This window comes from Canis aureus, chromosome 15 (genome assembly GCF_053574225.1).
Source record: "Canis aureus isolate CA01 chromosome 15, VMU_Caureus_v.1.0, whole genome shotgun sequence".
Lineage (NCBI taxonomy): Eukaryota > Metazoa > Chordata > Mammalia > Carnivora > Canidae > Canis > Canis aureus.
The window spans coordinates 2,058,491-2,076,855 of record NC_135625.1 but is presented as its reverse complement, the minus strand read 5'-3'; the positions used below and the strand labels follow the sequence as shown (position 1 = coordinate 2,076,855).

The 18,365-nt window shown below is 42.9% G+C and overlaps 1 protein-coding gene and 1 long non-coding RNA gene across 3 annotated transcripts in view; one reads left to right on the top strand and one right to left on the bottom strand.

Moving 5' to 3' along the window:
* Positions 1-18,365, top strand: part of CSMD1 (CUB and Sushi multiple domains 1) — a 1,870,054-nt gene that overhangs the window by 1,207,535 nt on the left and 644,154 nt on the right. The gene's annotated exons all lie outside the window — the stretch shown is intronic.
* Positions 4,993-7,515, bottom strand: LOC144284211 (uncharacterized). The gene is made up of 3 exons (XR_013352544.1): positions 7,357-7,515; positions 6,564-6,646; positions 4,993-5,231 (listed from the first exon to the last, which is right to left on the bottom strand). It is a non-coding gene; the product is annotated as an uncharacterized LOC144284211 (long non-coding RNA).

Below are 18,365 nucleotides of genomic sequence, written 5' to 3'. Positions count from 1 at the left end.
CACATTGTAAGATGTATTGAAATGTGAACAAAACAGGGAAAAACACCTAAGACTGTTTTCTACTTGTAAGTATGGGATTCATTTTTCCTTGTAGGACTCTCTCTGTCTCTCTCTGTCTCACTGTCTCTCTGTCTCTCTCCCTCTCTTTAAAAATCCATTATTATGTTAGAGCAGGTTTAGGTTCACAGCAATAGTGAGCAAAATGAGACTTCCCATGTACCCCCTGTTCCTGCATGTGCACGAGCCCCCGCTATCAATATCCCCCACAAGATGGAACCTTGGTTATAACTGATGAACCTACACTGACACATCATCATCACCCATGATCCTTGTTAGAGTTCATTCTTGGTGTGGAACATCCTATGAGTTTGGCCAAATGTATAACAACCTATACCCACCACTAAAGCATCCTGTAGACACTAGGTTCACCGCCCTGAACATCCTCAGTGATCTTGTTTTGAAACTGTAAAATTGACAACTTTATCAAAATTCCTTCTATATTTATTGAACTCAGAGAACAAAAGAGGCAACATTTTTGTACACATAGCCACAAAATGTGTTTAATAAATAAATGTGTATGTTAGCGTCTGTATGATGGTAATGGAAAGAGACTACAGTAATCATTTACCTTCATGTTTGAAACGCATAAATACCAGCAAGGGAGAAATGGCTCAAGCTCAAGCAAGCTCTTGCAGGTCGTTTAGCTGTTTCTGATAAAAATTTCCCTCGACAGTCATCTACCTGTAGTATTAAGAAGCAACATCAGAGTGCAAGGAAAGTCTCACTTTGCAAAGATTAACTATTTGGCTGGCGTGACACTAAATGGATTATGTGTCTTTAGTTTCAAGACTACCATCTCAGCTACTTTTTTTTAATTTTCTCCTTTGATTTCAAATGCTGTCATGCAAATATAGGAGGTGAGGTGAATGCTGGCCAAGAATCTTTATTAAATATCACTGCCTAAAATTGGAAGTCAGAGACCTGAAGAGAAGAAACACTCATGGATTTTCCTGGACAGTGTAAAAAGATTGTGGGGCATCCAAAGTAGCTTAGGAAAATCTTAGTAAGCAAGAGGGCATGTTGTATTGGCAGCATTTTGAATTGACTTAAGGGGAAATGTACCATTCTGTACAAGGATGTTGGGAAAAAGAAATCTGGAACAGTGTAAGTGAAATATATTAGAAGCCATAGAGAGGGTATGGCCACAGGCACAACAAAATGATGTCATTTAAAAATTCTAGTGTAACTCCTCCATTTAATGGTAAAATCTAACTTTTTTTTTTCTAAAATAGTTCTACAAATTAAAAAAAGAAAAAAAAAAACAATTTTCCATGAGGGATGAGATTTAGAAGGTCAAATTAAGAAAATTAGGTTCACGGCAAGCTGATATTTTTTCTTATGGAAGAAAATCACACCAGAGATAAACACACAGGTCATTACCACTAATCGGCTTATCGCTAGAGAGCAAAAAAAAATCAATGATTATTTCTATAGATAGCCATTGTTTGTGATAAGGACAGCCACACACGGGAAATGCAATTTTTATTAAAGCAGCAGTCCCTGTCCCCATCCAATGGAAGGTCATATTATTTAACACAAGTAATTCAGAGAATCGGATCCTGGGAGGAAAGGTCTGGGGTGATCATCCCACACAGTGCTTCGTAGAGAACACCCCGCTATGACCCAGAGCACTTCTCGCCCTGTTCCTCCATTCATTTTGGAGATAGAGACCCCCCGTGACAGGGCTGTTCATACGGTTGCCACTGCCCATGAGGATGGGTAGGCGTCCAAGGTAGGCGTCCAAGGTCACCGTAGGAACCCATAGAGGTGAATTCAAAGCTTGCCGATGTGGGGCTGACTGTGTGTTTCCCCACAGCTCCCCTCCTGAGAAACCTGCAGGTGCAGGGCCTCGGGCCAGAGGAGGGCTGGCTCTGCCAGAGCCAGACCACTGGCCTGGGCAGGGGTAACGGGCTGCAGGGCAGGGGTGATGGCCGGGGAATACGGGGCAGATGCACTGGGTCTGAATTTCTTATCTGACCTTAGAATGAGGAACATTTCTGTTGTTGTCTTTAACTGCTAGGAAGTAGTCCATCACCTGAAGAACACGTCATTTACCCTATGAACCTCTTTCATTAGTGAATGATGGGATGCTCCCAAGTTTTGTTTCCTCAGAATGTTGGTGGAAAGGCAAGTTGTATTAATACATGTAGAAGATGATGCATCTAGTGTGAACCATCATAAATATCTTTTTTTCATCCTAAATATTTTTATGAATACATACAGATGCAGTGGCGTGGGAGGGGGGTTGAGTCTTAAAATGGTGTACTGTATGTAGACTGCACGCAGTGCTTGACACACAAGGTGTGTATTATTGAGCTGGTTTCATACATACCCACTGCAAAGTAGCTCTTTATATTTTTCTTCTATTATTATTATTATTATTATTATTACCCTAAGTACTTATCCCACTGAAAACCTATGTATTTTCCCATTTACTTGTCTTTGGTTTATCTCTTTGACTTGGAAGGAAAGCTATGGGAGGGCAAGAATTTCTGCCTATTTTACTTACAATTGTGTTGTCAGTACTTAGAACAAGGCTGGATACAGATTAGGGGCTTAATACATATTCTCAAAATGAGTAGTTATAGAAAGTATTATCATAAATTTTCTGCAAGATCAGCCAGGAGCTTGCATTTTATCTGCAATAATATAAGACTAACATTATGCTAGTCCTTTTTCTAAGATTTTTTTTTTTTTTTTTTAGTGCCCATATATCTAATACCAAAAGCAAGCCTGTCCAGGAGGTAAACCATTTCTCAGCTAAGTAGACCAGGACACTAGGACGTTAAAATCTGTTCATGGAGTGAGATGAATAAGTGGTAAACTCGGGAGCTGAATTGGACTCTTCTGACCCACATTTTTTTTTTAAGATTTTATTTATTTATTCATGACAGCAAGAGAGAGATTGAGAGAGAGAGAGGCAGAGACACAGGCAGGGGGAGAAGCAGACTCCATGCAGGGAGCCTGACGTGGGACTCGATCCTAGGTCTCCTGGATCACACCCCCGGGCCGAAGGCAGGCGCTAAACCGCTGAGCCACCGGGGCTGCCCTGACTCACATTTTTTATTATTTTTTTTTAAGTATGAAAATTATGTGTAAAAAATGCAGAACTTATCTTTTACTCTATAGCTGTATACAATCAGCACAGGTGCACACATGAACGTGTACATGTCAACACATTTAGGAACACATTGTATCATGCATATCAGGGTTCTCCACAGAGATAGAGCTGAAAGCAGAGAGATGATAGATATATTATAGATATCGGCTCCCATGATCATGGACAGCAAGGTCCCATGAATTGCCATCTGCTGAAGAATCAAGAACCAAGAACAAACGTGTCGTACTGTTCAGGAAAGCCAGGAGTGCCAATGTCTGAGGACAGGAGAAAATGGATTTCCAGCCCAAGCGACAAGCCAAGTTGCTCTAATCTTTTGTAGCTTTCAGGCCCTGTTAGGGCTTGGATGATGCTCACCTGCATTGATGAGGTTTTCATTGTTGTTGTTTTCTTACTCTACTAATTCAAATACTAATTTTTTTCAGAAGCACTCTCATAGACTCACCCAAAAATAATATTTCAACAGCCATCTGGCCTCCCTTAGCCCAGTCAAGTTGACGCACACAGTTAACCATCCCTGGGGTAACTGGTATCTCAGTTGGTTAAGTGACTGGATTTCAACTCAAGTCATGATCCCAGGGTCCTGAGACTGAGCTCCCTGCCAGGCTCTGTGCTCAATGGGGAGTCTGCGTCTCCCTCTCTCTATTCCTTCCCTTGCTCCCTCTCTCAAATAAATAAATAATCTTTTAAAAAATCAGATGTAAGTGGTTTCCAGATGCATTCTAAAACCAAATCCTAGGATTAATGACTGTCAATATTTAGACAATGTGTGTTTTTTAAAGCTTGTCTGTTAATTTCGATGTAAGTCAAGTTAGGATCCTTATTGAGTGATGTCGCTCAATAGCCAAAGCAGGCAAGAGAACATGAAGGGACCATCAGCGATGTGCCAATTAACAGGTGCCCTGTGTCGGGGACACCTGACCTGTGAATGTATCATCTGAGGATGCTCTTCACAGGCAAGGGTTATGCAGGTGCGCTGTGTTCCCACGGGGCTGGAACTGCTAGCGTATTTCCTACTTTCCCCTCACATTCATACCCATACCACCTACTCTGAGAAGAAAAGACATAAAGTGCCTCCCTCCCCCTGCACTAGGCACCACTGGGGAGTGATTGTTCTTACAACTAGAACAAAGGTTGTTCTGCAGGGCTCAGCAGAGTAATCAGAGTCCTGTCTCTAACTGCAAAGGTAAAATTGCTTAAGAGTGTCTTATTGTTACTGCAGCAGCAGCTGCTTCAGATGTGTTTTCACAGTAGAAACCAGGGGCAGTGTACCTGCCCCCCCACCCCGCCCCCCGCATTGCAGTGCCCTGGGAGACCCCACTACCAAAGAAGCACCAGCAGCCTTAGGCAGGTTATTATAGAAAACACTCTTAGATTGAGCAGTATTACCGGTGTTTCAAGTCAGAGGCAAAATCATTCTTATGTTGTCCGACAGCCCCCACTAATCTGCTGAGTAACAGGGATAGAGTAAGTGGAGCAGAAGCCATGTGTATCACGGGGGATGTGGAATTAGGGGCTGAGTGTGATGAAGCTTCCACCCTCGGCAGCCTTACGGTCACAGAGAATCAATTACATGTCGTAAGCGGTAGATCCGTGGTGCAATAACCTTAAATAATTAAATATCTTTATTAAATATTACTTTATTACATTAGAACCCAACACTAGCAAGCTCACTTAAAATTCTTCATCCTCAACAGCGTGTATATGTTCCTGAGTTTCTTCATTATCCTTTGCATGTGTCCATACATACAGGCACGGGCTCACACACTCGAGCAAAAGTAGATCTTAAAAATTCTCTACTACCTGAAGCAGGATTGTGAGCAATAAATATTAAATCTATGATCCATTTCTCACTTTACATCAAATTTCAAAATGATTTTGAGTCACTCTGTGGACAGCCATGAGAGGTAAGGCAAGATGGACCTGAATGCGTGGCCTCTCTTATGATCCCTGGGACTCCCACCCGGATCCCGACACTTCCATGTTTTGTTTCTTAGTTTTCATTCCTGGAGGTTCACTTCATCGGGCAGTGCGTTTTGTCCGTTCTTCTTATCTTAAAAAAAAAAAATCAACTTAGGATCTAATGTAGTTGAAACAAGCAAATGAAAAGGATCTGAAACATGAGGGCAAGTAGGACATGGTTTCCATGGTGGGTTGCCAGAGCTTAAGGTCAGCATCTACACGGACGGCTCCAAGTTTTCACGTTTCCAGGAAATATTGCCCATTTATCACTATTGGGTTTATGATTTTCTTTGTTTTCTTGGCAAAACTGCTATTCTAAGAATTTACATGAACCAGTATAATTAGCTTTTTTTTTTTTTCCTTTCTTTTCTTTTTTTTTTTTTTTTATGTCACTGAAACATACAGCTGGAAAACTCCTTGGAATGTCAACCTCCTAGTTTAATGACGGGGATCCTGGAATTCACAGAGGTTAAATGACTTGCTGAAGGTTATTTCAGCGAAAGGTTAAGCTCTCCTAAAGATTAGTGTGGCTCTCTATCAAGTTTTTGCCCTGCATGGTGGCCTCAGGCAAATCTGCTAAATGACAAAGTTAATCTCCTCCTGGAGATTCCTGTTCCCAAGGCAACCACCACAGGAGACCCTCACTCGGGGCTGCCTGGGGCTCCTGCTGGGAGCTGTGTCCTCCCTGGCCCTCTTTCCCCGTTGGTATCCATCTCCGTGAAGTGTTTCTGGCCCCAGGAATGGAGACTCACTCAAGGAACTTAAGAAGAAGAAAAAGAGGGTTTCCTGTGAGCTGGTACAATTTGTCTGAAACAAATCTAGACAATGTACACTCTGCACCTCCCATAATGTTGCTACTGCTCTTTAACTACCTGCAGAGTTCATTAAGAGCAAGGGCTTGGAGTCAGCTGATGGGTCGTAAACCTCAGTTGTTCCTCCACGGAGCCGAACAAGGTTGGCTTCATTCCCTCATTTACAAAACAGAGATGAGCCTGGAAATCTACTCCCAGGTTGTGAGAAATCAAGGAAGCCCTGCATGTCTATAATATGGGTTCTCCATGAATGTTGTTGTTGTTGTTGTTCCTGATGATCCTGTTGCATCTCTGTACCCTGTGGGGTAAATTCTGCACTTCATAAAAAAATTCCTCCCATCCATATTTTGTGTCTCCTAGGTTTGTGCTGGCCAGATGGTCCTGACCCTAACATGCAATTTCTCTCAATATATATTTGCAGCTTTAGATTGTGTACCTGAGGTCTGTACTCATTTAATAATCCCGTGTTAAATTCTGAAGAGTGGGAATCTAACCAAGTCCTATTATCGTCCATGTGGGTTATGACGCATTCTCCTGTAGCAGGGCACGTTTCAGTTTCCTTGGCCAGGTGTGACTATCAACATACTTGCTAGTGAATCCCAAACTCTTACCAACATTTTTTCCATATTCCACTGAAATTTGCTGGTCCTTTATCTCCTTCCTTCACAGGCGGGCATCCAATAAGAGTCTATCTCTGTAGAGAGAGAGAGAGAGAGAATGCAGACTGGTGGTTACCAGGGGAAGGAGGAAAGCGTGGGAATGTAGAGAAACCGTTTCATGGGTAGGGGGCTGTACTTTGAAACGACGGAAATGTTTTGGAACTAGACGTGGTGTTTGACAGCACTGTGAGTGTTCTACATGGTACTGAATTATTAACTTTAAAATGATTAATAGAATGTGAATTGGAACTCAAAATCTATGATATTACAAGAGCACTAGAAAGAGCCTTCCCTGTATTATCACTACCCACCCCCCCAAACACTATCCTTCCACAGTGAAGTAATGCACTAAGCCCATATTGGCTATGATAAATCCAGACACCTGCAGGGGAGGAAGAACTTCCCTCTACCCTCTTAGATTCCATAACTGAGGCCTGAAAATGAATCTGACATAAGACATATTAGCAGGAGAAAAGCACACACATTTCATTTAACATGTTTATGTGCTTATGGGATCCTTCAGAGGAAAAATGAAAACTCAAAGAAGTTGTTGGGACCAAGAGCTTATATACTTTTTTAAACAAAGAGTGATAAATTTGTGGAGAAATAATAAGCTCTAGGGGCAGTAATTGTGGGGCTGGGATGGAAATACAGAAGATAAAGGTTATTTCAACCATCATCATCATCATCATCATCATCACCATCATTATTATCAGCATCTCGCTCATCTTCTTGTCGGACTTACCCATTCCCTTACTTGTGCTTCCCAGGATCATTACCACATACATGCGGGGCATCTAAGTCCTTGTTTCTGAGAATCAATCTTTGAAGGACCAAAGTGAGCCTCATCTCCTGAAGTCCTCAGAGTAGCAGCCTGGGGGGCTGAGACAATGACAGCATTCCGCATCAGAATACCGAGAGAAATAGAAACTTTAAGTGATTGTCAGAAGGACCTAACATTCATTGAATGACACAACCCAAATTTAATATTGATTCGTGTAACTCCCCAGCTCACATTCAGAAACCCAGCATCAGTGAACCTGGTTGTGATTGTATCTAGCCTGGTTGGAAGAAACGTTTTTGCCCCTAATGAAATAATGGACCTACATAGTGGTCATCAATAGCTCCTAAAATCACAAAAGGAAGGACAAGCCCTACATCATGTGCTTCCTGTTAGAAACACGAAATGTATCTGTGAAGAGTCCTTACCAGAGAATCAAACCTGAATCTTATCAAGGCCTTACCCGATTGACAATTTAAAGGACATCCAAAGGACAGAGCGACACGCTCAAGATGTGCACAGAACCATGATTAGCAGAGTCTACATGTGGGACTCCGCAACACACTGCTCATTTTGTTCACTAAATAAATTATAGGGCGGAAGGGGAGGGACGAAACAAAAAGAGAACCTACAGAATTTTAAAAGAGACTTCAGAGACATAAAAACCAATTATAATAGCTGTACCTTATTTGAATCCTAATGGGCAATTATTTTTAAAAATGAGATAATTAGAGGAATTTGAATCCTGACTGGATATTTGATGATACTAAGGGATTGTTGTGCATTTACATGTGATCATGATATTGCGGTCATTTGTTTTTTTTTTAAAAAGCATCTTAATCTTTTAGAGATGTACACTGAAATATTTATGGACTCATGAATTTACGGTCTGAGGTTTGCTTCAAAATCACCTGGGGCGGGAGGGAAGGATATAGGTAAACAAAAGAACAGCTATGAGTTGGTAATGACTGCACTTGAGTGATGAGTACATGTGGGTTCAATACCCTTTTACCTGTAATTGTGTTTATGTTTGAAATAATTTTTCCATCCTAAAAAGATAAAGAAAACAGCCACCCTTGGCAAGAAATGAGACTTTGAAGCAATAAATTATTCTTACCTATTATAATAGCTAAAAGCACTTTCTCTTATCACCTCTAGCATATTTTTTTTTAATATCCAGCATAATATGAACAGGGTTGTTTTTGAACATGTCATAATATTCGGTTAAAAGCTTCATCTCTGAGTGACCTCCTAGCTGCTTCTATCTCTGTGGAACAGTGGAGAAGTTTCTAGGTCCACAAAATGGAAAAAGGGCAGAGCCTTTTGATGAGGATGGTAAATGCTAGAGAAGGTCAATGCCTCAGAAGGAAATCACGGCGTTTTGGAGAATGAGGGAGCAGAAACACGTACTTGCAGGTACTGGAGCCTGTCGCACACAAGGCCATTCATCTCATCGGTGGCTACAAGCTATCAAGTGTTATCCTGGCCTCTAACATGCGGCCACAGTAAAAATCAATCAGTTAAAGGAGAATGCAGCTGCAAACGTATCGTGGTGAAATTCTTTGCTGCGGAGCACCCGGAGATTTGCTCTGTCCATGCTCAGTGGTGGCCAGGCCCAGAGCCGGGTAATCCTGCCCGTTAAATTGTCCAAGAGCCTGAGAACACATCAGGATGCTCAGTTATCTATACAGAGAAAAGACTGAGTCGGGGCCCTAAGGTATCTCCCCTCCAATCTAACCTGTCCAGTCGCCAAAAACACAAAGAGGAAGCCACAGTCTCCGCTTCTCTAGTGGAATTGCTGTTTCAGGGAATGCAAGTACTAGAAGCTGTGTAATGACCACAGGGTCTCCTTCCAAGTAGATCCATTTCCAAACAAAGGAGGGGTCTCACCGGCAAGGGAGGAACAAAGGCGGAAGAGTAGGAGGGATGGAATGGGCCTTGGTGAGATGTGCTTGAAGCCCCTGGACTACAGATCCCCCTCCTCTGAACACAGATGGGAGAAGTGATAGGAGATTCTGGAAAAACGGTTTCATAAAGGTGTGTCTTGTGTTCAAATAACCCCCCGTGTCTTGCCCATCCCCCTATACGAAGAGATACTGATGAATTAAATTTGCTGTCGTGAAGTCTGACAGTCCTGGCGCGGTCTGGTCACGGCCATGGTGGTCCCTGAGCCCCTGGTGCTGGGCCTACGGTGCACTTTGCTGGGTACACACTATTGGCCCCACTTCTAAGAGCGTGAGCGGTATTTCCTCTGGGCGCAGATAAGTTCCCATTTCAAAGTGCAGATATCTGGGCCTCGGGATTGATGACGTAAGGCTGAGTTTAGGGCTACCGAATGGGACAGAACCTGGATTGAAAGTCTTGTTCCCATGTCCTCTACGCAGGTAGAGGAGGGCATCTACCTGCGTGGGCTTCTAATACCTGGAGGTTAAACGTTCCCAACATGAAAGCTTCATCATACGGCGACACGGGGCAGAGTGTCCCTCAACAAGCAGAAGCGGTTGAAAGACAACAGCAGTTACACTGTGGGTGGTAGTAAAGCTCATCTTGGAAGGATTTGCCAAATAGTCAACAACACCTTCAGTTTTCTGAAAGGTGGCCCACCGTAGCGCTAAAATTCTATTTCTCTGGTGGCCTTCCTCAGAGCGCGTGGAGCATCATTACTGGTTCTTGGATTAGAGTCTCCGATGGCTGCTCACAGTAGCCTTACTGATATTTTGATGATGTCGATTCAATTATTTTATGATTCCATGAGTCAAAACACAGGAGATGGCATAGTTAAAATTGTGGGTACAGAGACTCCTGCTTCGGCCCATGCGTCTTAATAAAAGAAATAATGCTATTTGAAAAACCAGTGGGACTTTATCAGATGGTGCTCTGGATAAACATGCCATTTGACATTTGAAATGATGTGTTCATGCTTCCTCTCTGTGACTAGAGGCTGATCATTCAGGGTATTTTAACTTGTACGATGCACAAGACTACAAGGGAGCTGATTCCATTTCTTCCCTTTTAAAATGAGTTTCCTCCACCACTGCCCTGCAGCCGCTCCGCCCCTGCAGGAGGTGCCCAAGCCAATCACGCCACTGAAGAGCCATTGGACATTCACAAACCTATGATCACCTTTATTTTGAAAGAAAGGAATTCAGCTTCATTACCTTTTGATTGCTATTTGTAATTGTGGTTGGGTAAGCAAACAACAGATTTACCATTTAGCTGCGCGTAAGTAGGTAGGTCGGCGTGTGAAGTCCAGTTCACATCCTCGTGCATCTCTCACCACTATCCATCTCCACAACTGCTTCATTTTCCTGGACTGGGTCCCTGTCCTCCGTGAACACCAGTGCCCCATTCCCCCCTCCCCTGGCCCTTCTGAGAATTTGATTAGCTACCTCATGCAAGTGGAATCATACAATATTTGACCTTCCTTGAGTGGCCATTTCATTGGGTATAATGTCTTCCAGGTCCATCATATTATAGCAGGTGTCAGGAGCCCCTTCTTTTTTAAGGTTGAATAATATTCCCTTGAATGGAGGGAGCATATTTTGTTTATCCATTCATCCACCGACGGGCACTTGGATTGCTTCCATCCCTCGGCTTGTGAACAAGGCTCCTGTGAACATGAGGATACAAATATCTCTTTGAAATTCTGCTTTCAATACTTTTGGGTATATGGTCAGAAGTAGAATCACTCGATCACAGGTAATTTTATCTTTAATTTGTTGAAGAACTACCATACTGTTTATTTTTTCTCTCTCTCTTTTTTTTTTTGCCATACTGTCTACCCCAGTAGCTCACCATTTTAAATTTCCACCAACAGTGTAGAAGGTTCCAATTTCTTAAGCTTCTTTCGTTTTTAATATGCTGCTGATATCAGCCCCATGTTAGTATGTTGGGCAGAAAAAGGCCACAAGTATGAAGATACCAGAAGGATGGGAGCTCCCACCCAGGGGAACTCAGTGCCCCACCCTCACTCCAATGTCCCTTTCCAGTGCACCAGGGCCAACTGCAGTCCACAGTCCATGTAGAGTATCTACGCAGATCTATGGGATAAACTGAATGAGTCTATGTACAGGTCCCTTTGTAAGGTGAGCTTTCGCATTTGCAGTAACTATCAAAATCAAATATTGGGACAAGCTAAATTTTAAATAAAATAATCAAATCAAGCTATCATTTTAAAATGAAACTCTTTTAGCACCTGGGTTGCTTAGTCTGTTATGCATCCAACTCTTGATCTCAGCTCAGGTCTTGATCTCACGGTCGTGAGTCAAAGCCCTGTGTTGGGCTCCATGCGGGGCATGAAGCCTACTTAAAAAAAAAAAAAAAATAGGGACACCTGGGTGGCTCAGCGTTTGAGCGCCTGCCTTTGGCTCAGGGCGTGATCCTGGAGTCCCAGGATCAAGTCCCACATCAGGCTCCCTGCAGGGAACCTGCTTCTCCCTCTGCCTGTGTCTCTGCCTCTCTCTGTGTCTCTCGTGAATAAATAAATAAAATCTTTAAAAATAATAATAATAATAAATAAAATGAAACACCTTTTAATCTAAGTATTAGAAATAACAATGGATATTATGGAATAAATTGTTATATTTATACTTACATTTTATATGTTACATTTATAGTAAATGTTATTACCTTTATAGTAAGAGAAAAAAGGCTGTATGCTATCGATAAATAACATGAAAAAAAATAAGTACAGATACTTAGAATGTGAGTTCAAAATGTTCCCCCATAGAATGTGTGTCCGTACGTGTAATCCTGCATAGTTTAGTAATTGTTTGGTTACCTGCATTAGCTGTTAGGCAGAGACCTTCTGAGGGAACAGGGGCTCTATCCTTGGGTCACAGATACAGTGTTTGGGAGTAACTCTTGACCTAATTTAAAAAATACATGGATGGAGTGCTCACAGAGCTGCCTGTTCACATCAGGGCACAGTAATGAGTGAGGCGCGAGAGGCAGGAACGGGCAGGCAAGTCCCGCCAGCTCTCCAAGAGCCTGTAGGTGAATGCACACGTCGCACCTCTCATAAATCAGAACCTAAGCTAATGATGCTTCTCTGGCATAATTTTTTTTTTTTATTTTTAAAGAACGGTTGCTAATGCTTACAAAAAACTTCACGTAGATATCTAGGTTTCCTGCTTCTCTTGAAAACATGAAGATTCGGGAACACTGGACTCAAATTGTGGACTCCTCTGTTACAGAGGGCTCTGCAGTCCCCAGGTTAACACATCCCACCTGACTCCACGCTTCAGGAGACTGCAGGCCCTGCCCTGGTCAACACTCAGCAGACTCCTTTATTCATAGAGACCAGCATCACAGGCTGAAGGCAGGGCCATAGTGGTTCTACTGCTATCTAATGCATGATCCTAGGGGCGCCTGGGTGGCTCAGGCAGTGAAGCATCTGCCTTCAACTCAGGTCATGATCTCAGGGTCCTGGGATCAATTCTTGCATTGGGGTCCCTGCTCAGGGGGAGTCTGCTTCTCCCTCCCCATTCCCTACCTTGTGCTCTCCCCACCCCCTCAAATAAATAAATGAATAAATGAATAAATGAATAAATAAATATAAATAAATAAATAAATAAATAAATAAATAAATAAATAAATAAAAATCCTTTGAAAAATAATACATGATCCTAAACTTAGTGACTTAAAGCCAAACATTCATTATCCCGTATATTTTGTTGGTTAGGACACTAGCAGAAGCTTAGCTAGGTCACTCTGGGTCAGAGTTTCTCATAAATTTGCAGCAAGATGTTGACCACGGTTAGCATCTGAAGGCTCAGCTGTGGCCGGAGGGCCTGATTCCAAGATGGCACATTGGCATGACTGTTGGCAGGACACATCCATGACCTCAAGTCCTCACTAGGTGTGTTGTGCCCAAGATTGCGAATCCGAGAAACCACCAAGGAGCCGACACCGATGCAAACACATGAAGGTTTATTTACAAGCTCGAGCTTGGGTCCAAGTAAACCCGACACAGCGGAGCAGGGACTTGGACCCTGAGGTGGGTTTTAGCTTAGTTTTAAGGGCTGGTCTCGGGGACCTCCAGGAGGGGGGGAGCAATTCCTCAAGTTCTGTTTACATTTTGTTATGGGGCCTTCAAGGGCATTGAGCTCTGTTCTCATTCTAATAGGGGCTTCCTGCCACTAGCTTTCTAGGGCTAATATGGGGCTTTCTAGGACGTTAAGCTGTAAGCTGTTTTTTTGTTGTTGTTGTCTTGTTTTGTTTTGTTTTTGTTTTTTCCTGTAACTGAAGTAATGTAAAGTTCAGCTCTTATTCACAGGGGCCTGGGATGGCAGTACTTGTGCTAACACTGAACTTAAAGTGGAACGGCCTTAATTTTCTTGGCCTCCACAGGTGGGTGGTCAGTTTGGGCTGTTATAGCAAAATATCCCAGACCAGTGGCTTAAGCTACAAACATTCATTCCCCCCAGTTCTGCAGGCTGGGAAGTCCAGGATCAGGGTACTGACCTATCCAGCATCCAGTGAGAACAGTCTTCCCGGTTTGCAGATGACCACCTTCTTGCTGTGGCCTCACATGGTAGAGAGGGGAACACACTCTGGTATCATATGAATGTGGGGGGTTCATTCAGTCCACAGCTGTGCAACTTTCCAAGGGCTGCTTGAGGGTCTTCACAGCATGGTTAAGAATTTCCGGAAAGGTGAGGTATCAGAAAGAGAGACAGACAGACAGAAAGAAACAAAGAGAGAGACAGAACAGCCAGGAACCTGCATTGCCTTTCTGGGCACCTAGGCTCCACATTTATACAGCGTTACTTCCACTTTCTTTCAATTCAGAGCAAGTGAGTCACTGCAAGGTTCTGCCCACTAACAAGAGGAGGGGAATGAGGCTGCACTTTTTGATGGAAACATTAAATAACTTGTGGAAGTATTTGGGGGTGGGGCATGTGCTATTAAAAACCACAACGGGTGGATAGGTGGTTGCGGTACCGTCAGCATCCCTGACCAGGTCCTCATGTCCTCCCAGCGTTCTCACTAAGGACACAGTGGCACAGGCGCCTCACACTGTTGTCTGCCAGTTTCCATGACAACCACCTCTGCTTCCTCTGAGGCTGGGCTCGCCACTGGTACACTGAATGCCACCTCGTGTCCTTATTCTAGGACGTCCCTGCTTCCCTGACACCTTTTTTCTCCTGAATCGTCAGGGTTCTCTTCTCTTATAGATCATTCCCATTAAGCACAAACTTGCTATATGGTGTCGGGCTCACACTAACACACACACAAACAGTAAAACATCCCCCCCCCGCCCCGCCCCGGCCCTATGACCCACCAGCTACTATCCTAACTCTCTGCTTCCTTTTCCAACAAAAATTTTCAGAGCTGATGCCTACCCTGGTCATCTAGACTCTTCACGTTTCTAGAGCCATTCGGTAAAGCCTCTGGCCCCATCATGGGAATGAAACCACTCTTGTTAAAGTCACCATTGTTTCTCTACATTGCCAAATCCATGACCAATCCCCAGCCGTCAGTTTGCAGGGTCTTTCCCGCAGCACTTAACTCTGTTTATCACTGCGCTTCCTTGAAACAATCCCCATATGTAGCCTCGAGGGTACAACCAGCTTCCTTATTGCTTTTCTTAGCGGCTCATTCCTTAGCACCCCTTGCTGAAAACTCATTTCCCAACCAGCACGCCAGGGGATCTTAGCCTTGTTCCCAAGCTCCTCAACAGTCTGGAGCAGTTTATGGTCTTATTTTTAAAATATCACTTATTCATAAAATAATGTAATAGGAGATCAAAATGAAACTAATTGTATTGACCTACAGTCATCAACGTATTTAAAAGAGAATTTGTAAATACTGATGTATGGACTTCTTTATTAAACAGGACCCGGTGGTGAGTCTAATATCTGTGATAACTGTTTAATATGATAAGGAAATATCCATGATTTCTGCTGGTAACAAGGTACAGCTAATATTACGATGGTTTGTTGCCTATGGGCATAAGTGAAGGGGAGGATTATTTTCAAATTAGAAGTTAGTTGAAATATAAACACTTATAGTTTATAAACTATAAATTATAAATGCAGTTTTCTTTTTTTATTTGAATTCACGGACTCCTGAATTCCAGCCACGACACCAGCATGAATGCGTGACTCAGAGACCAGTTCTCATTTCCTTACCTGTTTACTCATAGCCTCGGGCAGTGGGTTTCCAACCCTCAGACTGAGGATTATCAAGAATCCCAAACACATTTGTGTGTGTGCATTATAGCTATTGATGTTTTATATGTTAGAAATTATATTTAGAGAAATTGGAAAATGTTCATTTCATTTAAATTGACAATAATAAACCCATTAAAATTAGCAGAATGATGTTTTATGAGAATAACTACATTTCCAAAATGAAGACCAAAAAAAAAAAAAAATGTTGTTTGAAGAGTAGTACCATTTTATATTTTTGCAAAACATTTTAGCATTGAGCTAGGAGGAAGAGGCAGGTATCTACATCCACTTCTATATTAAACACACTGTGTCATGTTTTGGTTGAAGCCAATGAATGAAAAAATCAGAGTGCAAACAGGTAAATATTTGGAAAATAGAGAAATATATTAAGTTTTTTTTGGTAATTAGTGGATATTCTTTATTTTTTACCCTGGCATGGTTTCATTGCACAATACACAGATCTGGTTCACTGAGTTACTTAGATTTTCCATTTGTTGGTATCAACATCTAAACAGATGTACAATACCTAAAAAAAAAATACATATATATATATATATATATGGTTGTTAATATCACTATTTCCTTGACACCCTAAATATTGAAAAGTTGTAAAGATCAGAGGTAGATACTAGATTTCTAAAATTCTAGTATTTATTTAAAAACTCAAATTCATCATCAGCAAAAATATTATCTAGTTATCTTGCAGGGACAATAGCTGACTATTCATTCAAGTAAGTATCACCTCGCACCCAGCTGTGAAAATGTGACTATCTGAACATAAACATTCTGCGATGGCCTCAGCGATCCGTGACCTTGGATCATACATACCCATTGAGTGTATATGACTTTTCCCTGTGTGCTCAGGTTATACTTTACAGCATGGCTGGTTTCAAGAAAGGGGCATCCCCTCCCTCCCTTATGTGAACCCTTCCCAGGGGCCCTTTCAAGGACAAAAGACTGTGTGCGTGAGAGAGATGCAACATGAGGGCGATTCCCCGTTGCCCTGAAGGTGGTGGGTGGGCCCAGGGGGCTGGGAATGTGGGTGGCCTCTAGGAACCCCTGCTCAGCACCAAGATGGGAACCTCAGTCCAACAGCCACAGCATCTTGATTTCACCAGCAACCTGAACTGAACCAGAAGAAGGTTCTTCCAAGGGTCCCTGAGTGAGGAGTCACCTGTGCATGTCAGAGACCCCTCCCGGGGGGAGGGGGGGGTTGTGCCTGGATTCCTGGATTCCAGACCAACAGAACTGTGAGAGAATCTACCATCCCTAGCTTAAGGCATGGACTTTGAGGTAATTTATTATGAAGCAATCACAACTAGTGCACTCGCCATAGCCTGTTACTCTTTCTTTCAAGTAAAAAGGGCGTTCCATGGAAAGGCAGGCACTCCATCTCTGGGATCAAAGAACTGAACAAGTATTTCTCCAGACAAGCATCACATTGTGTTATGCAGCCGAAGGCCCTGATAATTGCTTTCCATCCCACCAAGCAGAACGTTGAAAGGACATGCCCTGAAGGGTTAGATTTAATGCAATTGATTATTTTCCTTGCTGCATCCCTGGCATTCCCAAGTGAACGTAAGTGTCCTGGGAACACGGTGGTAGAGGGCTGCTCGGTGCTGCCGTCCTGACTCACCCTGGGGAACAGCTGCTGTTCCTGCCTCTGCTCTTGGAAGCAGTGAAACCAGCAAATATCTCAGTAATAATGTGGAAACAACTTTGACCGAACAGTTCCCCGGGAGGGTCCTGGAGACCCCCACTGTGGGCACTGCCCCTTGGGAACAGCTGCCATGGTTCATCTCATCCATTCTCAGTACCGTGTGGAGGCCAAAGAGCACCCCAAAGTGGGTCCCTTGCCCAGTCTCATGTAACCACATCCCTGTCTAGAAACAGGCATCTCAGCCTGGCCATGCCCGAGCCAAGTCATCCGTCTACACAACCTTGCTCCCTCTAGTCTGCCACATCTCATAAGATGGAAGTTTTTTCCCCACTTATTCAGAACACAAACCAAAGTTTAAAAACTTTATATTTTTCCCTGATGATCTAGCTAGAAAACCTAACCTAAAAGAACTTTAGTTCATGACCTTGTATCCAGAAGAAAGCTACCCCAGGGCAGCTAACACAAGCATGTGATACAACATACGTATCCGTGCCTCGGTTGAACATTTATACTTACAGAGACTTTTCCCACTGTGCTGTTTTTTTCCTAAGGTGAGTTAGTAATGGCCAAATTTGAGGAATATTGGCAGGAGGTAGGAAGGTTTGTAGATCAGAGAAAAGGTAAAAAAAAAAAAAAAAAAATCAGAGAGCATGGTTTTTTCATGGGGGAATAATTTCAGATCATAGGTTGGGTCAAATACTGTCTTCGATTTGGTCAAGATTAGTGCCTTGAGCAGTATGTTGACTCCTCAGCTCTCATGGCTTCAAACTACTAAATCCGCTTGAAGGTTCGTCTTAACATTTATTGAAGTCTGATGCCAGTATATTTAAAATCATTTCTGCCTTGTTTGCCTCTCCAAATTGAAGCTACCTGCCATTCCATCCCTTACAACGGGTGTTTGTTTAAGCTCCTGACGATTCCCTACAGGTACAATGTAGACCAAACCCGCCCCCTCTCAATAGGCATTTGTGGGTTTCAGCGATGGTGGGAAGAAGGGAAGAGAAGGTATCTCTGTGTGTCTCCAGCATTTATGTTTATAAGTGTTTTTTCCCCATCAGGCAGCGTCCACTGTGATGCGGGGTTGTTCAGGCCCTGCTGCTTCCCTCACAGGAAAGCCCTGTGATTAATTACTCAGG